At 31.1% G+C, this 21,374-nt stretch overlaps 1 protein-coding gene across 1 annotated transcript in view; it reads right to left on the bottom strand.

The window, feature by feature from the left end:
• The window catches only part of LOC136981167 (dipeptidyl peptidase 9), a 60,855-nt gene that overhangs the window by 26,738 nt on the left and 12,743 nt on the right, over window positions 1-21,374 (bottom strand). Inside the window, exon 2 of the mRNA XM_067277444.1 lies at window positions 8,570-8,614. The gene's annotated coding sequence lies outside the window, so the exon portion shown is untranslated. The remainder of the gene's footprint in view (window positions 1-8,569; window positions 8,615-21,374) is intronic.

The raw sequence follows: 21,374 nt of genomic DNA, 5'->3' as shown, positions 1-21,374 counted from the left end.
CAGGAAAAATTTTGATACGTTCTGTAATATTTCAAGCAATATTAATTTTTGAATTAAGATAATTGATTTTTGATAACTGCATGACTATATCCCATAAAGAAAGAAAACTAAAATAATCAGTTCTGACAAAAGTGGTTGTTACTTGTTAAAGAAAATAATTTTCCAAATAAAATATTACAAAACAATTGTCATTTGACCCAGTTTAAAGTGGGATAGAAGCTTTTGTTTATAGGATAATAAAATACTGCAGTTTGTTTACATTTGGAGTAGGGGCTCAATGCCACTGCCACTGTAAATTTCTCTTTAAAGTAATAAACTTTTTCTATCTTGACCTTGAAAGCAACCTATCCCTCTCCACTTGCAAACAAACCTAATGTCAATCTGTAAAGATTGACATTAGGTTTGTTTGCCTCATATAATTTACAGTGAAGTGAAATTTGATGTGTTTATTTTTCTTCAAATTACAAAAATAAACACATCAAATTTCACTTCATTGCAAAACTAAAAATATGCATTTTCACGTGTATTTTACATCAATAGAAAGAACACAAAATATGGAAATAAAGATATATAATTTTAGTTTCTGATGTGAATGCTCACAAGGGGGTCTGAGATGTCTCAAAGAGTATTTGAAGAAGGTTGCTTCATGTAACTCCCACAAGAGTTAACATAGGGAATGAATGAAAAGTAACTAGACATTGAGAAATCACTATAATTTCTATATTGCCAATGCAAAGATGATGAAAATTATTTGACAAATACCTTATTAAATGGAAATATGGATGAATACCTTAATATTCAATGCACACACTAGTGCCATCCACCAACTTCCTGAAACAACTGAGATTCGTGATGCAGATGGGCAGCCACTTCTCTGTGCATCCACAACTAAATGTGTGGTCATTAGCTTCAAATGACTTTTTCAGTTCGGGGAAGAGGTAAAAGTCACTCAGCGATAAATCAGAGCTATATGCTGAGTGGGTGTTTAAAATGTTCCAAGCTGAATGGAAGTCTGAAAGGTGGAAGTCATTACCATCTTTAATGTGTGAAGACTTCCACCTCTTCCCTGAACTGAAAACGTAGCTAGGAGGGCAGAGGTTCGGGACTAATAACGATCTTCAAAACAACATTAAGGCCCATCTCAAGTCCCTGGTGGCAACATTCTATGAAGAGGGGATTGCAAAGCTCGTCCACAGATATGACAAATGCCTCAATCTTCACGGTGATGATGTCGAAAAACAACCATGTTTGTACCAAACTTTTGATAATAAATTCATTTTGTTATTTACGCTTGTCTTTGTTTAATAGACCATTAAAATAACTTCTTACACAATTACTGGAATGTATACTTTACACTTGAGAACCTTAAGAGTCCAGTAATAACACTTTAATGGAAAACTAATGTTTTTGACCGTTTCTTTGCATTCCAAGTTCGAATCTTACTGGTTTTAAAAACCTGAGGAAGACCAGCATATGGTCAAAAACTTTAGTTTTCCATTAAAGTGTTATTACTGGACTCTTAAGGTTCTTAAGTGTAAAGTTTCATAGACCATTGGAGATTGAGAAAACCACTCTCATAGATTGTACATACTAACAAGGAGTATACTCTTCATTAAGTCCAATCCCATTAGAGATATTACCCTTGACCTTTAACCATCAAAAGTGTCAATGTCCATAATACACAAACCTCCTTGCAAAATTTCAGATATCTTCGACAAAACACATGGGAGTTATTAAGCTTCAAAGTGTGTGAACAAAATAGTGCACTCCTATGCAAACATCCATATATACAGTACAGAAAAACCACTACTGTTCTTTTTTTTCATTTCTCAACATTTCAAGGTATCAAATCCAAAATATAAAAAAATGTTGGGGATCATTTTTTTGATTGATCCCCAACATCTGTTATATACAACAATCGGGAAAGTAAATTTTTATGATTAACAATTTGTTTGCCTTTACACTTGACTACACATTTGTGAGGGTTAGAGTTTTAGGACCCATGAAATTGGAAAAAGCCATAAATATCTCTGTTCTCAAAACTTAACTTTTCATGCTGCTAATCATATTTCATACAGAAACAAGTAAAACAATACAATACATTGCAACAGTATGTTTAGCACAATTTAAAATTATAGTATTAATAACATAAGCTAAATACATACACACACAGAGAGATAGGGTGCAATACAGTACATGTGCAGCATGGTCGCCAACATTCTTGTACAAAAGAAAGGACATTGCATGGATGGTGTATAATGGAGGACATTTACTTATAACTCAAAATTTTAAGTAATTTTGAAAATACATGGTGCAATTATGTACATTTCTTTATTGTGGGGCACAACAAACTACGTGAGCATACCCTCTCAGGACAAGTTTGAACAAGCCTTCGTCAATTGACCTGTGAAGCAACAGGTGCTGAATAATTCATGTTTTTCACAAACTTGTTTCTGAGGGTGCTCGAAAGCACAGAGTTTTCAGTTCAAGAGCAGCAAATATAAGCATCTACCAAAACTGATTCTTAGCAAATATGGCAATTATGGGTGTCTATTTCAAGAGCAGCAAGCTATTATCAAATTTTTGTTCACTTCACGGTGAAAAAGTGGCTGATATTCACAAGCAGTTAATGGATATCTATGAAGAGTCTGCTCTGCTGACTGCACAGTTTGCAAGTGGGTTCGAGAATTTGCAGGTGGAAGAAACACCATCAAAGATGAGCCACACTCTTATCACCCTGCCAATGCAACTTCTGAAAACTGACATGATTACTGGTCAGTATACAAAAGATATGCTGGGAAGCATTTGATACATCATGCTTCATGCATCATGAATGGAAACTCATCATGAATGGAGACTCAATTTTGGCAGCACAAATTTTGTCTTTAACTGCAACAATGCTCCGCCACAGAGTTCAAGTCGCCTGAGATTTTCTGATAGAAAAGGCCATCAATAGCTTTCTGCATCCTACATACTCACCAGATCCGGTTTTGAGTGACTTCTGGCTGTTTGCAAACCTGAAGGATTCATTCCATGGTAGGCATTATTCGTCAAGATCTGTTTTTGGCAGGTCAGTTTTCCAGTGGTTTTGAAGGACTCCAGATGTGTTCACACAGTGCTTTGACAAGCGATTAAAAAGATGCCAAGTGTATCTTGACAAAAATAGGGATTCCTGTTGAAAAATGACATCAAAAGTTTTCTTCAGAACTGACTGGTTCAGAAATTATGGCTAAATGGTATGTAATTTTGGTATTCACCTTGTAAAAAAATCTGTTTTTTTTTTTTAAATATATTATATTAATAATATGATTTCATCATTCTTTCCATTCTGCTTAACATTTTTATGTTCATTCAGCTATAATTGTGTGGATTAATAAATAATTTTCACTTTGTTAATTTAGGATAAGTTGGACAGCTTTCTTTTTGTAATTTTTTACATGTGCAGGAATCCCAGAATTCGATTCTTAATTTATGTTTTGTGGTTTATTTAGACTTTATCATCCTGAATTTTAATTCAAGCAGTATTACATAGGAAATATTAAAACCATTAACTCAAATTCATCTCTTCTAGCATCTAATCTTAATATCTTATCTTCTCTAATGGAATCAATTAATTTGAAAACTAATCTTGCTATATATTTTTTATTAGTCCACAAACTTAATCTTTCATCATTTTCTATTAATGGGCATTCCATTAACTATGTGCATTCTGTTAGCAATCTTGGAATTATCTCTGATGAGAAACTTACTTTCCATTGTCACATTGACCTCACCATTGTCTCATTTCCTCTCAGTCAGTCTTTCAAGCCTTATTTTTTGCTGCTTTTCAATCCATTGTTGATTACTCCTTGAGCCACTGTGGCACCAACTCTTCTTCAAAAAGTTTATTTTTTTTCTCAGCAAACTATGTCATCTACCTATACCAATTCTTATGAGGTTATCAGGTCAAGACACAGATTTTAATGATGATTTTTCCATCACATTTCTTATTTTGACAGTATTTTGTTTTGAAGTATTTTAGTAGATTTTCATCCTATTTAAAGTTTCCTTTGTGTGTGTCAATGAGAATTACTAGAAATAATTCATACATTGCATTATCTAACTTTTATTTTAGTTCTTCTACAACTCCTAGACAAAAAATTAGTATATTCACCTAACTGAAAGTTTAGTGTACATTTTCTCACGAACAACACAGAGTACAAAACTTTTTTCGACACTACATAATACAATGTATATGTATATTTATTATACCCATTAATCAGACAAATTAATTCAAAAGTCTTTTTATGAATGGAAATGAAATGACAAAAAAAAAAAAAAAACAGCAACACTTTTACTGTGACAAAAAATTAGAATATTAGCAAAAACAGTCAGACAAACAGCCATAAATAACTAAATTGTAATGAAAATTTGGATATTGCTGGACAGCACAGCATAACAGTACAATGTGGAGTGTAAGCATGACATCAGTGACAGAACTAAAGATACTATCACAGCCTTGCACAAAGCAGGAAGAACACAGAAAGAAATTGCAAATAATATAAAGTGCTTGTAGCCTTCAGTACTCTAGTGTCTAGAGTACTGAAGCAACAAAACCGTGTTTAAGTTTTAACCAACAAACATCAGAAATGTGGATGTAAACTAGCAATGACCTCGAGGAATAAGAGAAACTTGAGAAGGATTGTCGCGCAAAACTGCTTTAAGAGCGTTAAACACTTGCATGCACAATGGAGAGCAACTGAAGTGAACATTAGTTGCTGAATCACATGCCAAAGATTGCGCAACTTGTACTTCAACTGTCATGTTCCAAGACAAAGCCATCTCTAACAAAAAAACGACAACAAGTGCATGTCAGATGATGCAGAGAGAGGCTCGTGTGGGGACAAGATGACTGGAATAACATTCTCTTCAGTGACAAATCCCCGTTTTGTCTCTCCTGTGGTGACCAAGGCCCATGTGTATGGAGAACAACCAAAAAAGTCTTTGAAAAGGACTGTATGAAGAGATCCATAAAGTTTGCACCGTCTGTCATGATCTGGGGATGCATGAGTGTGAATGGCATAGGACAACTGTGCATTCTTCAGGAATGTGTCAATGCACAGACATATCAAGACATCTTAGAGATATTTATGATACCATCGGCAGAGGATTTAGTTAAGGAAACATTTTGATTTTAACAAGACAAGGCATCCTCTCATACTGCGAAGTCAACGATACATTGGTTACAAGAACGACAGATTGCAATCCTGCCTTGGCCAAGCAATACCCCAGACTTAAACCCATTTAAATTTTGTGAAGAGTCATGAAATGAAGACTTAATGAATGGTGCCCAACTTCTACGAAGGAACTAGTGACGTACATTTGACATATTTGGAATTGCATCACCAGAAACGAATGTGAAGCATGTACACTAAACTTTCAGTTAGGTGAATATTCTACTTTTTTGTCTAGGAGTTGTATGCATTCATTTTTCTCCTGTTCTATTAATGCCATGTCATAACTAAAGAATTATATTCACTGAATTAAAATAAAGCTAAGATTATGTAAAAAAAAGATGATATGTTAATTCAAACCAAAATGCCAAAATTATTGGGCTATTATATGGCTCAGTTAATGATTATAAACTAATTGATTTGTATAGAAGTAGATGGTTACGCCACCATCTTGTGTTAATTTTACAGATCGTTTGGTTTAAATTAGCTATTAAAAAAAAAAGCTAAGTTTAGAGATGTTCGTATACGTTATGCTAATTTTTTAAGTCTGGTTTTATTTAATTAATTTTACCTAATTTTTGTATTTGTACTCTTTATTGTAGTTTTGACTTGTATTTTTTTAAAAATGAAATTAACACTTATATGATTTTATTACTGCATTTTTGTTCTATGGAAGCAATCTACTCTTATCTTTCTTCATTACTTGTTTTAAAATAAGTAAATAAATATAATGTTTTATTATAAGTCAAAAAAACAACAAAAATTAAAACATCTTACAGTCCCTGGCCAAATTATTAGACGCACTATGGATTTTTCATAATTCAATGTTTCATACCCGGTTTGGTGTAGGTCTATCTTATAAATCATAATTTTGATAAACGAAACTTATTTTTTAATGTCATTGTATACCTATATTTGTTATATTTCATTACAATGTTAATATATTGATAGGTATCAGAGCTTAGACATTGAAGTATAGCGTACAAGTACGAACGTGTTTCAGTCGCGTTCTCGCTTGCTACTGGTGTGGACGTGTTTCTGTTCACCTCTTGTATTTAGGTCATGGTATACAATTACGCAAGTGTTTGTTTTCTTCGATAGTAGTATTTTTACCAACCAGATATAATAAATTGTGATCTTTTGACATGGGGAAAAAGGGAGACCTTTCACCACGTAAAAAAGCTGAAGTCAAAGCCCTTGTTAATACAAAAATGTATTCCAACCGTGAAATTTTACGAAGGTTGAATGTGTCTGAAGCTAGCGTACGACGTATAAAGAAAAAAGTTGAATCAGATCAAGATCTGAGTTCGAAAAGAAAAAATAAATGCGGCAGAAAGCCAATTTTCAACCCAAGGTCAGAAAGATGTCTTAAGAAAATTTGCTTAGAAAACAGATTTGCTACCACTAAATCAATAAAATCTCAATTGGAAGATGCAAAAGTGAGTGCTTCTGAGTGCACTGTTCGCAGAAAATTGAAAGATCTGGATTTTAAGACTTACCGTCCAGTAAGAAAACCCAAGTTAACAGTTGCAATGAAAGCAAAGCGTTTGAAGTGGGCCAAACAGTGGCGTGATAAGGATGTAGACTTCTGGAGATCGGTAATTTAACATTAAATAGATTATTTACTATAAAATAGACAAATTAACAGTAGGTACTTGATTCATAAGATATATTTTTTTTGTTTTCTCAGGTCTGTTTCAGCGATGAAAGCACATTTGAAATTTTAGCCAACAAAGCTCATTTTGTCCGTCGTCGTAGAAACGAAAAATTTCATCCTGACTGCATCATTCAGACTGTTAAGCACCCCACGAAAGTAATGATTTGGTCTGTCATCAGTGGCAAGGGCACTGGGCGCCTGTACGTAGTAAAAGGCACCTTGAGGCAAGACCAATATAAAGAAGTCTTGCAAAATCGGTTGCTGCCACAGGTTAGAGAATGGTTCCCAAATGGGGAACCATTTATTTTTATGCAAGATGGAGCTCCCTGCCACACAGCCAAGTCTGTGAAAACATATCTACAAGAGCAAAATATCCCTCTGTTGGATTGGCCGGGTAATAGTCCTGACATGAACCCCATAGAAAATGTGTGGGAGCTCATGAAGAGGGAAGTGGCCAAAGAGGTCATCACAACCAAAACGCAGCTTTTGGAAAAAATCATCCATGTGTGGAATCATCATCCACAAATACAAGAGACAGTCCAGTCTTGCATCGACAGCATGCCGCACCGGATTGAGGCTCTCATAGCTGCAAAAGGTGGCTCAACAAAATACTAAAATTTAAATGGCAATTTTGTATTTTTTTACTATGTTAATAAAAACAAAAATTTTCAATAAATATAACGTTTTATTCGTGTTAGCACCTATGTAATAAAGTAAACTGTACATTACAAGTTAAATTCATTGGTAATAAATATTCAAAGACCAAATTGTAGTAGCTGATAATTAAAATTTGCATAAAAACTATAGTGCGTCTAATAATTTGGCCAGGGAATGTAATATCTATGCTGGCCAAGTAAAATCAAGTATCTGCAGTCCAACCAATAATTATAAACAATATATTACTTCAGTTCTCTGGATGGTACTGTTCATAGTCTTTTAATATATGGTCTGGGTATAAGTATCCAACTTCACTGGGCAAATGTAAACATTAGGCTGGCTTTATTTTTGCTGTTCATTCCTCTAAGAATGGATCTATAGGTCTCAAAACATTAAGCATCTTTGTACAATTTTATTCTAATAAAGCAGTGTTTTATATTCATTTGTACTGAAGAAAGTGAAGTAAATTAAACACAACAATCATAATAATTAACGATGGTCAGCAACAAAATAAATTTTGAACAAGAGCCAGCAAATTTTCAATTATTTATAATAAAAGAAATAAAGAAACACTACTACTATTATAAAATTTGCAATGTTTATTCTCTACTAAAAAATTTCAGGTGATTAACCTACAATATTAGCTGAATAACCTGAAATATGACTGCTACAGCAAATTTCCTAAACAAACTATCACTTAATGATAACAAAGCAATAAGTCTGGTTATTTTTAAAAATAGTAATGATAAATAAAATAAAAAACATTTTTAACTTGTCGGAAGAAAAATTTAGCTCGGTTGATCAGCTAAAACCAGCAAGAGAGAGGAACAATGAGCTTAACTGTTCTTTTTATGTCAATTTTTTTTGTGTGTATAATGTTTTATAAATGTAACACTTATGAATTATACATTAATATACTATTTTGTTAGTTATTCATTTTAAATTTTAATCTGAAATTATTTATAAACCAAGAATTCTATAATAAAAGTATAATATAAATTTTTAAGTGTTAAAAATTCAAGTAATTGAAATGATCACTTACCCACCACCTGAAATCTTATTCAAAGTAGGCCTCAACTTGAAGAACCTATAAATATAATTAAAGTTCCAATTATTATATATGAAAATAAGTTCATTTCCCACTTAGAATAATATAAATCACATATTTAAGGAATGTGAAAAATTAATCAAATGCAGGTATTTTTCTTTAGTAAGACTTTATATGCAAGAATTTTTGGAAACTGATCACCTGAAGTGGTTTGTTTTACTGAAATTCCAACTTAACTAATTAACAGGTTGATCTAATTTGTTTTACAAAGATTGCTGAACTTTCTTATCTACACATTAAATAACTTTTCAATAGATAGAATCATAATCATTGTCAGCAACTGATTAAAGTTTAAAAGAATGTTAGATAGAAAGATAAATCATAAATATAAGTACAAAAGTATTTTTTTCTTACTTAATTAAACAAATGATATTTTAATTATAATAATGTGTTCTAACTACTGCTCTTACTACTAGAAATTGGAAAAAAAATTAATGACTAAAATTACCAAATAATTATTAAGAAAGATGTGCTAAATTCCCAATCAATTAAAATATTAAATTTAGAGCTGATTTTTGTGATGAGATATTGTGTGTTCTCAGTTAAATTAATTAATATTTAATAAATATTAACTGGAATGCACTCTCTTAGAGATATTAATAAACTAACTTATCAAATTTCCTTGTACAGTTATTGTGTAACTTTTTTTAATTGTAAATTGAAACACTAACTAGACAAGTGTCATTGCAAATTTAAAACCTGGAATAAATGATAAGAAAAATATGATGATAAATTACGAAAAAGCACTCACTGCATAGAAATAACTTTATCTAAATTTGATTTTCGTTGGTTCCAAATTTATATAAATGTTGTCAGAAAATAGTGATTTTATAACAATTTATGCCATGTAAAGGGCTTCTTCAGAGATATCTGTTATGATATTATTATTATACCATAGTAAATAATGTCTCAATAAATCTATCAGTAACATCTTCAAAATATAAGCTAATGGTTAAAAACATTTTATTCAATCAACCATTGATTAAAATAAACAAATAGGCATTTTTCAATCTTAATGTTTTAGAGTTTTACAAGTTGTTTACAAGAATACAAACATTAAATTCCATCAATTTACAATAAAATTTGGTAGTTTGCTACTGCCATGGTAATGATTAGTAGTAGCTTTTCTTGAAAAAACTTATTAGTATTACCTATCTTCGTGAATCAGTAGAGATGTAGCCTTGTTTTCCCAGAAGTCTACAGGATGCAGGAGTTAAACACACAGATGACGGAAAACAGACGAGCAAAATCAAGCTACATGAATAGAAGGAAAAAGGATGAGAGGAAGAAAAAACACGAGACTCACTTGGAGTAAGCAATGAAGGGAGAAAGGTGTGCTTTCAGATATTCTCAATACAAAGCAAATCTGTTGTACATTGTCACGACCGATATTTTTTGGTGTAGTTTCTGTTTTGTTTATTTAGTCGGTAAATAAACTGGTTTCAGTCTAATAATAATTGCCCTTAAATATCAGATGTACTATTATTAGAGTTTTTCTGAAAACTTTAGAAAGCAATGTAAAGTTAAACACCATAAACTATGGTAGGTAAGTGTTATATTTAATAAAAAAACCCTAATAGAAAATGAAATCTGTAAAATGTACAATAAACAGCAGGTGTCTGTTAATTTTAATTATTTTCTTATTAATGGTATATAGAAAGTAGCACTTATTATAAAGATATCAGTTGCCATTTTAGGAATAATTTGTCTACATTTATTCCTAAAATGGACATTAAATATTTCAATACTTTATTAATAATGGACATTAAATACGTACGTGAAAAAAATGATGACAGAAAATATCAGTTAAAATAGTTGCTGCAGGTATTATTCAAATAAAACTAATATTTAATATTTATATCTGTAGAAGTGTTTGATAAACCCTTGGGGGATCAAAGTCCTCTTAACACTTGAATTTACAAACAAAACTTAACAAATGTATCATTATCATCACACTCTTCCATCAGTGACGGGTCGAGTCCTCCACGACTTCACTCTTTTCCTCCAAATCTTCTGATCTCTAGTCCGAGATATAAGCCAATAGTAGATTCTAAATTGTGAATCATTCCTGATTAATTTTATCAGACTTCTCTTCGGTCTCCCCTTTGGTCTCTTCTCTATTATGTAGAAGGGTCTGTTAGGTAGCCTTTCTGGCTTTTTTTGTTTCACATGTCCAAACTACTATAGTTGTTTCTTCATTTTGCTTGTACAGCATTTCGGAAATCTCAATTCAAGTCCTCTCTAACTTTCTCGTTAGTCTTCAGTTCAGTCCATTTGGTTCCATTTATATGTCGTAAGCATTTCATATCAAATGCAGCCAATCTGTTTTCTTCCTGTTTTTTCAGAATCCAAACTTCTGAGGCACAAGTTAGGGTTGAAACAATAATCAAGTTCCAAAGTTTGATTTTAACTTCTTTTGTAAGCTTTCTATATTCCATATTTTATTCATCCCGTTAAATGCCAACCAGGCAATTGCTGACCTGTGCTTAATCATTTCTATGTTACCTAAATTGCCAATGATGAGGGCCTCTACGTAATTAAATTTATTTACCTGTTCAATGGGTTTTCCTTCTAATTGTACATTAAAAAGTTTTCCTGCTTCTAGATATCATCATTACTCTTCTTTTATCAACATCAATCAACATATTATATTCTTTTGCCACTTGATTCAGTTTTACCAATGATGTTTCTATTTTATTTTTGAATCTGCGGTTAATGTTACCCTAGGTTCCGAGATGGCAACGGGGGAAATTTTTCCCTACGTTGGAGACTGCGACGGGGAAAAAATTTTTCCCTCGATTCAAGATGGCCGCGTTTCTGGCCGCCATCTTGAATTTCTCTGCAGACTCCGCGGACGTTAACCGAAATAACCAAAAAAAAAAAAAAAATTATTTTTTACTCACTTTTCGATGGTGGTTGCCTACTTCTTCCTACTTTTTTTTTCCTTTCCGATCCATTCTTTTTTCGGTTTTGCCAGCTTGGATACTTTCCTTTTCTCTTGGTGCGGCTCTTTTCTTCCCTGTTCTTTTCAATTCGGCTGCTCTTTTATTGGTCGATTGGCGTTTCCCTCTGTTCGATTTATTACTACTTAGCCATATAAACGACAGAATGCAACCCAAGAAATGTGGCCAAATTTACTTTTAAATGTTCCTTCAAAGGCAGAAGTCTTCGTTTCGCACTTACTACATCGCAATAAACAGCCTTCTCTATTACTCCGATGACATAATTTGCATTTAGAATTGCACGGAATGCAAACGGACTCGGTCGGCTGTATGCCTAATTTTACAGCAAATTTCGGAAATCTCAATGCGTTATCGACACGGGGAGGCAAACCTAGCTTCAAAAAGTCGTCTTCCATTAACTTGTAGAAATCACGTGTGGTGCAACTCGACTGAAATTCGTCGTTGAAACTCAAATCGGCAAAACTACTCATTATCGAATAATTGGCAATAAACTAAACGCGGGGAGGTGGTGAGGAAAAAAAATGAAATATCGTAACCAGAAAAATAAACAGCAAATATTCCAATACGCAATTCGTCGCAACACTGCAGTAAACGATTCCAACTGGAAACTAGTCGATTTGCATAAAATTGCATTGAAATGAACAGAAATCCCGTCACAGATCGAGCATTTGCATATTCGTTCGTAACACAACTACGAATTTCCCGCCGATATTACTCTCGCACGACGTCACAAAAAGGCTCCCTCTACCATCGCAAATTTAGACACGACCGTCGCCGTTTCGAGGTTACAGGATACTCGGCAACATCGATCTCAGGGTTGAAACCGAATGGGGAAAAATTCTCAACTGCGTCGACGTCACGACTCTAGGGAAAAAATTTTTCCCCACCGCAGTCGCCAAGATAGGGAAAAATTCCCACCGCCGCCAACTTGGAACCTAAGGTAACATTAACCGAATCTGCAATCAAAACTAAGTCATCTGCATACAATGTGGCATACCATTTGGTATTATAAAATTAGAATAAGAAAAACTTAATGGGAAGAAAACTGTAGAAAGACCACAGTTAAAAACAGAAGAAAAGCTTGAAATCAAATCATTGTTATAATTATACAGTATAGTAAATTTCTATAAAAAATATATATTTTTTAAATGTAACAAAATATCCTAATCTATTGTAATTACATAATTTTTAAGGAAGTTTTCAAGCATAAATAATATAATTCAACTACTTTTCATGCAGTAAAATATGTTTAAAAAACTTTTAAAACATTTTTCAAACAGTTTTCAAAAAGTTATGCTCTAATAAAATCAATTTGAATTGGATCTCTCGAGATTATTTAAACTGTATCATGTTATGTACAAGTGTACATAATATGATATTAGTTTGTTTGTATGCGAATGATTTAGTGTTAACAGCATTGAAAAATAAGCAAACTCTTGTGCATAAAATATACATTATTAAAAATATAATATATATAAACAAATACCGTATTTTACAGACTATAAGACGCACCTGAATTTTGGAGGCAATTTTTCGAAGAAAAAAGTGCGTCTTATAGTCCGTAAAATACGGTAATTGCTCTTGAATGCAGTTATTTGAATAAATTTGTTAGATTTAAAAACCTATCTTAATTATTTAACATTGTATTTGCTACTAATTAATTTAGTTTTGTTTGCTGTAATTGTTCAAATAATGTAAAAAATGCAACAATAAAATCAAATAATGTAATGTCATTTGTAAGTATTTCAATCATTATTCATTGTGACCTGACAAAAAAAGGAAAAAGCAAATCTTAATTCGACAACGAGACGAAAGATAACTAAAAACTAAAAGAAAAATATACAGGATGTCAAATTATCCTTTATATTTTTAAAATATTTCCAACCAAATTTAATAAGATCACTTCTTATACATTTAAACATATAAAATCTTTATAAGAAATTATGTAATTAGTTCCACAAAAAGAAATCCAATACCACTTGACTAGAATAAAAGAAAAGAAACTGTTTGTTCTATCTCTGATATATCATTTATCATCAATCACTAGAGCAGAGAGACAGAGACATTTATTCATTCAAACATTTTATACTAAGAGAACAGTAACAGAATGATTTCTTGATTTTTTTTTCTTGTTTACTTGTAAAACTATGTTTATTTTAAACATAGTTTTACAAGTAAAAATACAAATCGTTAATTAATTAACTGCAAATTCTAAAATAAAAATTGTTGTAAGTTCATTTTTCCAAATTTTAATTTTACATCAAAATTATGCTGTAAAAACATCAATGTAGAATATTACATTATCATCATTAATGGTGAATGCATATTGTAATACTATATATTAATGTAACCAAAACTTTTCCTTCACTTATTGGAATTTTGCATTAATGTTTAGCTCTTATGTATTGAGATATTATAAATCAAAGACAAGATTGAGTAATGTATCAATATTTCACTTTTAGATGTAAAAATAACTAATTATACGAAAATATTGATTTTTTTTCCATTGTTAATTTGAAAATTATCATTGATCACCTTAATAGCTGTTCAAGATTCAAAAAATAATAAGCTTATGCATGAATATAACTATTTATTTCAAGCAATATTTATATGTAGTAATTTCTTCAGATATATTCATCAACTTCATTATGGCTTTAGAAAGGAACAACATTTGCTTATACTTCCAGATGTTAACATGTTAAGATCATGGCTGTGGAGTTGGATGGAACAACTTTGACTCCTTTTTTTATGATAATGCAAGATAGGACCGTTAACCTCTGTTAATGCAATATCATATTTTATGATGATTCCCATATTCATGATCTTTCTTTGCACATCACTAATTACTGTCAATTTTCCTTTCATAAATTTATATTTTGATATTGATACATTCTGTGTTAGCTAATTCTAAATTTTTACTGTCAAAATACCCAAACTAAACAGCTAAGATGGGCTAAATCTAATGTTTTTACATACAGATATATATATATATATATATACATATACATACATACATACACAGGCATGGGTAAAAGTCCCCAAAAATGTGTCTTGAATATAATGTATTAAAAGAGACATCACAGTGTCATATCATGCAACACTTCTTGTAATAAGATGTCTACATACACTTTCCATACTCTAACAGCAGTCAATTTTCTGACTTACAGAAGTATCGGAGACATTGTTAGGAATGTATTGCATTTTATTTCTGGTTTTTTTAATGCAAAGTTTTCTCTGCAATTTTACTACAAAATTTTTAAAGCAAATCTTTTTATTGCTGTGTAATATCTGTTGTGCCATATATGGCACAGCAGATATTATACAGAAAGCCTCTCTCTGTCATATTTTTGTTTTCTGTATGATGTAAAGTTTAAGCAAATGTGCCATTATTAAATTTTTGACTGCTGAAAACATTCTTCTAATTGATATTCATCATCAAATGCAAGCTGTATATTGTGATAATACATATTGTGATGTGAGCACAATTAGATAATAGGTGTATGAAAGTTTTAGCAAGAAAAACAAGTTGAGTGACAACCAAAAGCAAAAAGGTCAGTGACTAATAAGTCTCATAAAGATGACACTGAGGAAATGATTTGAGGCAATCATCAAATCAGACAAATATTGCTCTTCAATTACGAATCTCAAAAAAGTGTGTCAACTTATTGAAACATAAAGTAACTTCTTGGGTTCCAAGAAAGTTTGTGCCAGAAAGTTCCCACAAAAAGTGACTGACTATCACATCCAGATTTCACTTCTAGCAATATTCACTTGTTTCCCAAATTGAAAGATGTCCTCAGGAGCTGAAACTTCTATGCCAATGAAGAAGTAAAGAGTGTAGTATGTCACCAATTTTAGGTGAAAAAAACTTAAGAATGGAGTTCAGAATCTTGTTAAAGAATATTGAAGTTGAAAGAAATTATGTGGAAAAGTAATTATCCAGATTTGTAAATAAAAACTCTTTATATGCAAGATTGGCCAAAATTTTGTCAGATTATTGATATTCTCAATCAGGGGCGAAGTGTAATGACCTCTAAATATACAATTGACTGTATATTATATTTATAGTCTGTAGAAGCAGCCCATAAATGTAATGTGACTAGGGTTTGTTGGTTTTTAAAATCCAGTTTTCCGAAGAAATTAATATAATTTGATAACCAGGTTTTCCCAACTAAAAAACCCGGTTTTTGATCCCAGACTTAAGAGATAAAAATTAATTATTTGATATATTGACACAAAATCATCTTTGTCATAAAACAGGAATAATGTTAATAAGTTTCATAAAACTAACTACAAAAACAAAAAAATCCCCCTATGCTTAAAAAGTATCCAATTCAATAGGGAGAAATCTTGCAACAATGGAAAAACATCTGGCAATACTGGATGGGTGCAACATTCATGTGCGCCTCTCCCAAGATCAAACCAACTTAGTCCAGTTTTTCAGTTAGTTGAAGTTCGTGTTGTTGTTGTGATACTTCTTTTAGTTAGTAAAAACAAAAACCATGTAAGTAAATTTATCAGTGTTTATTCTACTGATATTTTTAATTTTTAATTCCATTAAAAATACAGTCAACCTTTGTATTACTGCGAAGCTCCGGGCTTGGATGAAAAAAACATTCTTTTAATCATATCCAAACAAAAACAAATCTTGATCTTTGCAATTAATTAAAATTAATTACAGGAAGTAAATTATAAAGGAAAAGGGAAAAAATAAAATTATTTTAATATTAAAACCATGTGGTAAAAAAGAGAAAAATTAGTAAATTAAATTTTTTAAGACAAGACAAACAAAAAAAACGAAATGTTAGTTAAGGTACATGATAATTGTATTAATAAACGATTGTTTCTCGGGAACTGATCTGGTCCAATTTCACCTGGTAACAGAGAAAGGGGATTAATTAATAACCAAGAAATTAACAATTTGCATGAGACCAAGATATTTAAGCCCAATAGAAGTTCGATTCGTTGATTGTATTAAAAATATTTTAATTAATCTTTTAGACCAAAATGAGTTCTTCAAATAAGCCAGAAGTTTGGAATAACTACAAAAAGGTCGAAAAAGATAAGACGTGCTGTAATTATTGTTGTAAAATGTTGAGCTGCAAAGGATCATCTACAGGCAACCTCCATAATCAGCGTACAGCATTTTGAAAATAATTTTAATTTAGGATTAGTTTTCATAGATAGTTCTTGTGATGCTAAAAACAACATTAAAACTGGTTTCTGAGAGGCTACAAATTTTTAACTTGGATCTAGCAACCGATATAGTTGCGGCAACAAATGATGGTGCTGCTATGAAAAAAATTGGCCAAATATCACTCATAATTAATAAACTATGCTAGTCATATGCCATACACTTAGCAGTTACTGATGTATTATATAAAAATAAAAAAATAAACCCGCTGAAACTGATGTAAATGTTACAAGTGAGGAATTGGAAAATGACGAGACTGAGGATTCCGAGGATGACTTTGACAAGTTAAGTTCTCTTGATCTCAACGATTGTAGATTATCTGTGTTATCAAACAAATATAAACAATTGATTCACTAAATCAGAAAAATTTGCAAACTGTTTAGAAAATCTCTCATAAGAAATAGCATTCTCCAGAATTATGTAAAACGGAAAAACGGGAAGGAATCAAGTCTAATTTTTGACTGCCAAATGAGATGGAATAGTTTAGAGGCCATAATAGAAAGATTTTTACACTTTAAAGAATGTGATGTTTTAGCTTTGAATGATATCGGTGCTTCTCGCATGTGGAATGAAGCAGAGTATTGTAAAATTATAGAGCTCTTTAAAGTTTTAGGACCAATATGTTTAGCAGCTGATGCTTTAAGATGACAAGATGCAAATTTATTAACAAGTGAAGACATATTTGAATTTCTGTTAAGCGAATTTAAAAATTTCAAAAGTGAAATTAGTTCTAAGTTGTTACATGCTGTAGAGGCACGAATTCAAGAGAGAAGACAAACAGGTTTAATAACACTTCTTTATTTACAAAATCCACAGAACGTTTGAACAAAAAAGTCATCTAGCGTATGTATTCCACTAGCTGCAAAATCTGATATCATTAAATTATCTGGACAAATATATCGAGAATATATCCAAATTATTCTACAAAAGATGACTGCGATGACGGAAAAAGTGGCAAAGAACAAAATAAAGCCATAGATTTAAAAAATGCTATGGAAAAATCGATACATAAATATCTTCAAGAACCTGTAGAAGTGACTTCATCCAGCCGTAAGACACTAAAAAGAAGGAGTTTTTAGTATTAGAAGGTACAAACAGAAGAACGAAAAATTTAGATTTATTATTTAATGCTTTAAAGATAATTAAACCTAGCTTAATAGCAAGTGAGAGAGTTTTTCTATTTCTGGCATTTTTGTCTCCAAAATAAGGACATGGTAGAGCAATAGATCTATAGAGGTTCTTTGCTTTCTAAAATGATATTTTCTTAGGAAAAATAAGAAATAAAATAATATTTTGTAGACATTCATTGTTATTCGTTTTTCTTTGTGATTTTCTATTGTGGTTCTTTTGTTTTGTTTTGTGCAGACGTTGGTCGATTTTATTTTCTTGTATTTTTGAAATTTTATAAATATTAAATAAATTAAAAAGTTTTAAAATAAGTCGTAAATATCCCTTATCTCCATTTTTTGGGAGGGGGTGAAAATTCGAAAACCAGTTGAAACCAGTTTCGTTGAAAAGTTTAGATTTGAAAACCAATTTTTTAAAAGTCGGTTTTTTTGTAGAAACCTGAAAAGTGACCCATCTTGCATCAAACACTACTCTTCAAACTAGCAGATGAGATTCAAATAATAGTAACTAACTAATTCAGTGGGCTTAAGTCAGTTTTTAAAGTAATTATTTTTGAAAAATTAATTTAACCTAGATTAATTAGCAGAATATAACATTTTAATTTTCTAAAAATACTTATTTTATATTCATTACTTAATGAAATTCTTTGACGATCTGATTATTATTTACATTGAATTGATGGACCACTCTTATATATTCCTTGAATTATAATTCAAGGTTTAAGAGTGAGTACGTAACAGTTATTCAAGGTATAAAATCAAAGCAGCATTATCAAGAGATGAATTATTCGTAAAAATAAATTATTATAAAAATGATCATTATAATCTGAAAACTGGTAAACAGATGGCTAAATGAGAGAAGTGCCATTATTATATTAAAACTAGACAATCCAGCCTTCTCTAAACACTGTTTTTATTTTACTGGAACCAATAAAATAGATAAATGTTTTTCAAAGAAATAAAATTATAAATGAAGATTTACGTTCTAAAGATGGAAATCAAAGAATCCACAAAAAATTCTTGCTTTTCAATTTACTGCTTCATTCGAAAATGAATCAATTGTATCTAGAAACAAGCAGTTTATGATTTAATAATTCTTTTTTTCCTCATTCTGTCAATGTCTATTATCAGATGATCATATTCATGTATGTCAATTAATTCATATATAATTCAACAATTATATATTACAAATCTTCAATGAAGGAAGTTGAGAGGGATCATATGTACAGTGTATCTCTCTTTTATACAAAAATTTATAAATAAATACCATATATCCTATTATAAAAAGGTCAATTGTCTGAACCGAGTTTCAAATTTCACTGAAACTAGAGATTACTTATACAGCAGGTGTAAAATGTAAACTTTTAATCATGGAGTGATAAATAAATTGAATAGCATTCCTAATACAGTAATTGTTGTGTACCACTTACTATAATTTCACTGGGCTGTCTAAATACTATATTTCCTACCAAAACTTGCATCTGGTGAATTTGTTTAATTTATTTGTAAGTGAAAAACATTAAAAATTTGATTTAAATGAATGTTACACTACATTCTGTTTCTAACAGTGATGCACTAACCAAGCATTATCGATGCAAATGGCAGAGAATATAAAGATGTACTATAGTAAAACATTATAGTACATTATATTTAACAGTAACTGTTGTGATACTATGCTACACAAATTACGATTTCTCATTTCCCGGTCTTTTGCTTGTGCTGGGATTCCGGGACAAAAGTGAACTGTTTCCCGGGATTCTGGCAAATCCTGGGATATAATTAATTATTTTTCATTTTTAAAAGTAATTTAATACGTTCTGCAATCTCCAAAATCATAATATTAATAATGCTGTGTAAAATATATATTAAAATTACCTTTGAATTACATAGAAATTTTCACAAATAGAAAAAAATTTATTAAAGATTTTGGAAACTGCTTACAAAAAAATGCCTTTGAATTAAGTTGAAATTTTAAAGAAAAAAATAAACTTAGATCAAACTTCTAACTTAGAAGGTAATTTTCGTTTTTTAAATAAAACATAATACAAAATATTATTATAAATTTTTATAAGATTTTGAAAACCAAAAGACGGTCAATACTCCGATCACTCAATCTGGTTATTATTTTAATAATGAAAAGTCCCACTACTGAAAATGCCCTTTCCAATTCAATGGATGCGGGTGGAATCATCTTTAATGTATTTAAGAAAAGACAAATGTTACATGTTTTTTCATCCATAGCATTGAAGATTTATAGTTCATTTTCGAGATATGTTGAAGTACTTCTTTCGCTCTCAAGTATTCTTTGATTTGTCTACCTCGGCTGCTTTAATAGAAACATCAAGCTTACAGCCCAATAATTTGGCAGTTTGTTTGGCTTTAATAATCAGGTTTATAAAGGAAAACTTCATACTTGCAGACTTCGTACTCATTTGTATCCTAGCCCAATGCAGTTATAGAAGCTACTGGGCATGGTTAAAATTAAGAAAGCATCAGTGCAATTATTCACGATATTACAGGTTCTGACAAGTAAAAAATTTTCAGAGTCCTGCCACAAATACATATTGATTATTGACAATCTGTGAGATGTGATAACAAGCAAAAATTTAAAAATCTAATAAGTGGGCTTAAAATTAATAAATACAAATGTATTCTGACAGTTTATGAGTTAATTATCCTTTCTATTGGCAAAATTTCCTCAACCTTAACACAAAAAAAGAAAAAAGTGAACTTTTAAGAAATTTGTGGGATTTCTTGGGATGAGAAGAATTTCCCAGGTTAAAAAAAACAGCTGGGATCCCATTTGAGAAACCCTAATGCAAATCTATACTACTACGTAAAGAGACAATGTATTTTTCGTTTGTTCCAACTAATTGCAAAAACTATTGAACCAATCGTTACCAAATTTTAACTGTAGCATCTTTATGATCCCAGGAATGTTCACCACTAATCAAACCTACAGATTTTTTTTATTAATTAAATAAAACCGCAATGGATTTCTGTCTGTCTACTTGTCTCTCTCTTCACTAGATGCTGACACATGAATTAGTACTTTCTGTCAAGGCATTACCTATAAGAAAAGTGTATTATTGAAGTTTACTATTATATTTGAAGACCTGACATTAAATTATAATTATTCTCTGCACTCAAAGCTAGAACTACATAACATCAGTAACACAAAAAACCTTTCACACTTTGTTTCTAGCAATTAAATCACAAAGTGTGAAAGGTTTTTTGTGTTACTGAAATTTTAATTAGTTAATTAGCAAAATCTTCAAGGCATTAAAAAAGTGACGTCATCATGCTAGATGGCAGTACGTGTACATATGGCGGGTTTTTGAATCATTACATATTGTGTTTGTGATTCGTTAGGCTTAGCTGTATTTGCGTGAGTTTTATTTATTTGTGTGAGTGAAGATTATGCTTACTCAAAAACAACAAATCCTTGACACAAA

This window comes from Centruroides vittatus, unplaced genomic scaffold, assembly GCF_030686945.1.
Source record: "Centruroides vittatus isolate TY-2023 unplaced genomic scaffold, ASM3068694v2 contig_747, whole genome shotgun sequence".
Classification (NCBI taxonomy): Eukaryota; Metazoa; Arthropoda; class Arachnida; order Scorpiones; family Buthidae; genus Centruroides; species Centruroides vittatus.
This window is presented reverse-complemented; position numbering and strand designations above follow the sequence as displayed.